Here is a 6,000-nt window from a genome sequence, read left to right as displayed (position 1 = left end):
CCCCTCAAACATCTCAAGGGTGCAGAAACTTAGTTCCAACATCCCCCCATACTGCCTCGGGTGAGACTTCAGTCCGTGCACCATGGGCTGATACCAAAAGGGCCAGTAGTGTAGGGATTTATTTGGCTAATTAACTCTGAACCTGGGTCAGGCCCTCTCAAGCCAACAAATGGTTCCAAACCAGAATGCATGAGTGGCGCGAACAGGATTTCAGGGGTGCGGTTGAGGTCGAGCTGGAGGAGGACCTGGAAGAGGTCGCAAACAACTTATATGCTACAATTACGGAGGGCTAGGACATTATTCCCATGATTGTACAAACCCAATGCATCCATCATGTCTGTATTGTATCTTCTTTGATCATGAGATGGAAGATTGTCCTACGCTGATAGCTAGGATACACAACAAAGGAGTTCTACCGCCTCCCCCGACTCAGAACTTGTAGATGATGAGGTCTGAGTCATGCATGGAAGATCCAAATGTGAACACTGTGCTCTGAAGTGAAATCATGATGGGAGATGATAAAGTAAAACAACCCAAAGATAGTACTTGGGTTTGCAAAGCACCGACAAAAGAAGTAGAGTTTCATTTGGAGCGTGCTCGAGAAATCTTTATGGAAGCTAAGAAGAGCCTCGTTGATGCCTCCACTTCAGGAAGCAAAGATAGACTAGAGCTGAAAATGGAACCATTTATGCTGACGATGTTCCTGGAAACATGTATGAAGTTACTGCGCGACAGTAAAGCTGTAAAAGGATTACAGGAACTCATTAACAGATGCGCTAGGACTGCACCAGGAGAACTGTGCATAGTCTAGAAGATTGGAAAGCATAAGACGAGGACGGGAAGAGAAATGAGGTTAACCGCGCAAATTGTAGAATACGAGATGGACCAAGTAATTCTGGATTTAGGATAGGACATGAATGTTCTGCCAAAGCAGACATGGGAGCGCATGGGAAGGCCTATGCTACAGTGGTCCCCTATTTAGCTGCGAATGGAAAACTAGCAGAATATAATACCCATGGGGCGATTATAGTGAATCGCTATGGATATTGAGGGAGCGAGCGCGCTAGTAGACTTTGAAGTAATAGAGATTATTGATGACAACAATCCCTATCCCGAGCTCTTAGGAATTGATTGGGCCACTGATATGAACGGGGTGATTAATCTGAAGAAGCGCAAGATGATTTTTGAAAAGAAGTCACTACGCGTAGTTATACTTCTAGACCCTGCTGAAGGATAGCGCTATATAGAGCTAGTGTGCGACTATGAAAGTGATGATGATTTGGATTGCATCTATAAGGTAACATCACGAAACCACGACTAGGTGAATCACACTGTAGATGGACGGCTTGCATGGGAGAAAGAAAGCTCCTGTACTTTAGATTCCGATGAGGAAATAGAGCAATGGCAGACTAGTTACATGAGGTGACTACACTGAATTGTAATATGATGACAAGGTCACTGTGCTACATATCGATAGAAGTAACGGACCTGCCTACCTATGATGGGTTAAGTGAGGTAGATACCATCTTGGAAAATTTTGAAAGGCAGGTGTCGGAAAAGCAATGCTTCCAGGCCTTGAATTGGGTACTGCGCGCTATGCCTGCAAGATGGTGGGGTACACATTGGGTACTGCGCGCTATTGACTTTTTCCTTCAGAGCAACATAGGTGATAAGGCCAATATTGTAAAATTTTATAGTAACAATTTTTTGCTTCATAACATGAAAATGTGGGACCCAAATATCTTTTTAGATGATGCATAATTGATGGCCTTAACATCATGGCTAAGTAATGAAGAAATAGAAGTAGAAGAATTAAAGAGATCAGTCAACATGGATATGAAAGAACCACTCTAGATTAGGCTAAAACATCCTTCCCCACATGTCCTCATTTCCAATCTTGGACTTCTAGTAGAAGATCCTTAGGGGGTAGTAGTTTAAAATCAAAGTCACAAGGAATCCATCCTCCACTTTTAGGATACCTTGGGACTCTTAGGAGAAGAAAGTTCACACACATGCTAAAGGAGATGGAAGACGCTATCCTACAACATGAAAATCAGGGAATATCACTCTGTGACATATTAGAGGTTGCACTAGAAAGAAAATCCTTTTATAACTTAATCATCTTGAAACTTGAAATCCAGTGGATAGGGCTCACATTTAAACTTAATTTTCTAATGGGACTTCAAGAATATCAAAGAATAGAGGAAGAGTCAAAGGAATGACAGGAAAATGAGGTATGTTCATGTTTTTATCCAACAAGAAAAAACCATCTTCGACTCTGCATGGGACATTAGGTAGGAAATCAGAGGGATAAGTGAAGGAAAACATAAAAATAAGATGAATATATTTTTCAGAGGATGATAAACGATTTTTCTAGTAGGGTATGATAGACCTCCCAATTAGGTTGAACACAAGGCCCATCTCACCTTTCCTAGGCACAATAAACCTCTCCTTCTATACTTAAACATGTATTTATTATATGTAATAAGTTATTTTTAAGGTTATAAACGTTTATCATACTTTATGCACCTAATTTTTTTATTATGTAGATATTCAAGATATTTGGTATAGATCATGAGGGAGTCAAGTCAAGAGAAAATTATGGGATCTTTCCCCTATTGCAAGATGACCAAACGTGACTAGATTGAGCAATCAATACTCCTCCCTATAGTTGTGATGTCACTTAAGGAGCAAGACCCTACTTTCTAGGGTTTTTGGAGGGAAATAAGCCCTATCCTCAAGGAGGCTTCCCCTCAACTGTTTTGTTTAAATAAATGGGTTGAGTATCACACTAAGAGTCTAGTTTTTGAAGTAGAAAGTTAGTTGTAGTCAAGTGGAGGTATTAGGCTAAGAATTCCAGTTATGCAACTTTCCATCTATAAGCACATTTTTTGGTCAATGAAAGGCATTTTTGGTTCCTAGGTTGCTCTCTTCAGGGATCTGAGCCCCCTCGGGTAAGGTCACACCTGAGGTGCTCAAGACCCCTCTTTGTACTCTTTTTTTGATGCATTAGTTCAGTTAGTCACTTTTGTATTCTAGTTTCTAAACATCGTTTTCTGTGGGGTTAATGAGCTATATTTCTTACAAGTCTTTTCATGCATCATGTTTTAGTAAATATTAGTAATGGTTATTTTGTGCAATTCACATTCTTTTCCATGCATTAGATTGTGTTAATTAGTATTCTTTACCTATTGTTCATGCATTTTTGTATGTTGTCAATTGCATAAATTTCCATTCTACTGAGCTACAAGAAACCATAGAATTTCTCTTTTACTAAATAAAATTGTTCATTGGAGGCATAAGAACATGGATAATAGTTTTTTACCATCTTTTAGCCTCCCCTTACCTCCTCCTCTCTTCAAACTGCATCTGAAGTGCATTTTTCTTCTCACTAGATTGTCTCTTGTAGCAAAACAGGGACTCCCGTAGCTACCTCTATTTTGCATCAAAAAATTGTCTATATTTGCATCCAAAGAATGTTTACCCTTCCATAACATGTTAAAATTTCCCTAAACGTTAAGGATGAGACTCAAAAATAAAAGAGACCTCATAGATCATTTGGCGTAGTTGTTGTAGGAAAATTGTGCTTTTCTATGAATTAGAGTTTGATTTTCTTATGCTTTGTTTTAGATGCAAGTTTGTTCCCAATGTACAGTAGAATATATCTGCTTTTATTTTAGTACGATTGAATTGGTTTGCTTCCTGATTCTGCAAATAGTATAGGTTTTCTTAATATTCTTCATTTCCTACAATTTTGAATATTTCCTGTAGCATAGACAAAAAAATGGTTTCTGTGTAATTTAATTTCTCCTTAGTTTCTTTCTCTTGCATAATATCAACAAAAGAGGAAGATAATACATGTTACACGTGTAGTGTAGACCCCTCTTAAGTTTTTATTTACCCTAGGATGATAGTTAAATTCGAGACCCTTGGGAGTTGCAACATTCTTGTTGTAATACCAAGAGAAATCAATATGATGGAGAGTTAAATCTTTGAGCTCTTGTCTTTGTGCCTTATAGTGATAAAACGTCACGAGAATATAGTATCCACAAAAATATATGTGTGTCATGGAGCTATAAACTTTGGTCAAACAAGCTATTACTTTTACCATGGTAAATACCCATGATAAATTCGAATGATTTTTGGGTTGACCCTAATCTAGTTTGAACTATATATGCATGCCATTTAATTGTGTCGATTAGGTAAAAATGTGTAGATCTCTTAATTGTGCGATGGAGTGCATGTGCAAATTTCTAATGAGTGTGATGGTGTGTGTATTCTCATAGAACAATTAAGGTGCATAGATTTTGAAATGATGCAAGGCATATATATCTAATGTGTGAAAGGCATAGATCAATTGGATGGTTACTGTAGAAAGAGCATAAGGTTTAGCTCTCATTTGGAGCTAATTCTTCCTTTTATTAGTATGATGTGAGTTTAGTTTGCTATGGATGGATTGAATTAAACCATCGATGACTATTGAAAAGAGTTCATGTAACCTTTGAAGTGTATCTCTAGGAAACACAATGTGTGTTGTTGGTATGCGTTTTCTTGAGCAGAACAAAATATCTAATGTGAGAACTTGTCGATGGAGTGTGTCAATGAAGTATGAAGTGGTGTGAGTTGGAATGACATAACATCGAGATATGTATCATGTTTTGAGTGTGTGAAACACAAAGAACTAAATTTATGTGAAGTCGAACAACATAGATATGTAACAAAGTCAAGAAGCTAAGTTATGGTTTTATTTTATTTTTACTATTCCTTTTGTTGTTATGGGAAATTGCAAGGCCGAATCCATTTTATTTTGCATAGTCGAAGTTTCATATTATTTTTTAGTTGAGATATATGTGTTGCATTTATTATTACATTGGGGTCAGATCTAAATTCATCATCTCTACATAGGAACAAAGTTTTATCTATTGCACATGGTTGAAGTGAGATTAAAATGAAATAAAAGAACAATAGCCCATGAATTTTTGTTGCTTTCTTATTTATAATTCCAAGTTACATAACCGAATTTGTTGAGGAAACTTTTTTGTCTAGGATTGACCTAAAAGGCCAATGTGTGAAAGAGTATAATGAAAGGTTTGATCTTGGGATAGGGCATTGTATTTCGAGACAAAAAGTGAATAAGATGAGTAGTGACGTGAAGCTTATTTTTTGTTGTCAATAAAGCTAAGCTTGTAAAGGGCATTATCCATGGTGTAGTCTGCTATAATTAATTCAATAATGAAGTATGTTGTCGAGTTAATGTATAAGTAATGAATTTCTTGTTGATGAAGTGTTAATTATGATGATGACTAACTTCTATTGCAAGGATGTGTTTTTGATCTGAATAAAAATAATAAATATATTAGTGTGTTCATGAACAGAGAAGAATTTGCAAAGATCAAGAAAGGCGAAAGTATGTGTTTGTACAGTTGTGGGTCTAGTTTGAAAATTATATGAAAGGAAGGTCCATTGTGCTTCTGGGGTTTAGTTCTTGCAATTTTTTTTAGGGGTTTGGTGCCTCTAGCAGGTTGGTACCTACAAATTGACTAAGGAGGTGGGAGTCTCCATCAGGAAGAAGCTTGTACCAAGTTGGTGCTTACATATTTCAATGGGTCGAAGTTTCCTTCTAGTTGGCACTACAAAATTATTATAATCAAATATTGAAGAAGAAGCACTCTTCTATTTTCAGTTATGATAAATTGTGAAATTGGTTAAATTGATCATTATACTAATTCATCACACCTGTTAGTATAATCATAATTCCTAAGATGGGAATGTGAGGTAGAGAGGGGTTTATAGCTATTATGTAGTATAAAAATCAGTATCTAGAAAAAATAGGCATTTTTTTTAATTGGAAAGATGGTTTAGGAGGGTTGAAAATAACTATTTGGGAGATATTTATTTATATTTAGTGAAATTAGAGATGTTTTCTTAACATCCCATGAATGGATGTGTTGTGTCACAAGTTCATAGAGTGAAGACTCCACACTTATTGTACAACTTGAC

This window comes from Pinus tabuliformis, chromosome 4_2 (assembly GCF_031772625.1).
Source record: "Pinus tabuliformis cultivar Carrire ecotype Pingquan chromosome 4_2, CPIR1, whole genome shotgun sequence".
NCBI classification, from domain to species: Eukaryota; Viridiplantae; Streptophyta; class Pinopsida; order Pinales; family Pinaceae; genus Pinus; species Pinus tabuliformis.
The sequence above is the reverse complement of the archived record's forward strand: the minus strand, read 5'-3'. Positions refer to the sequence as shown.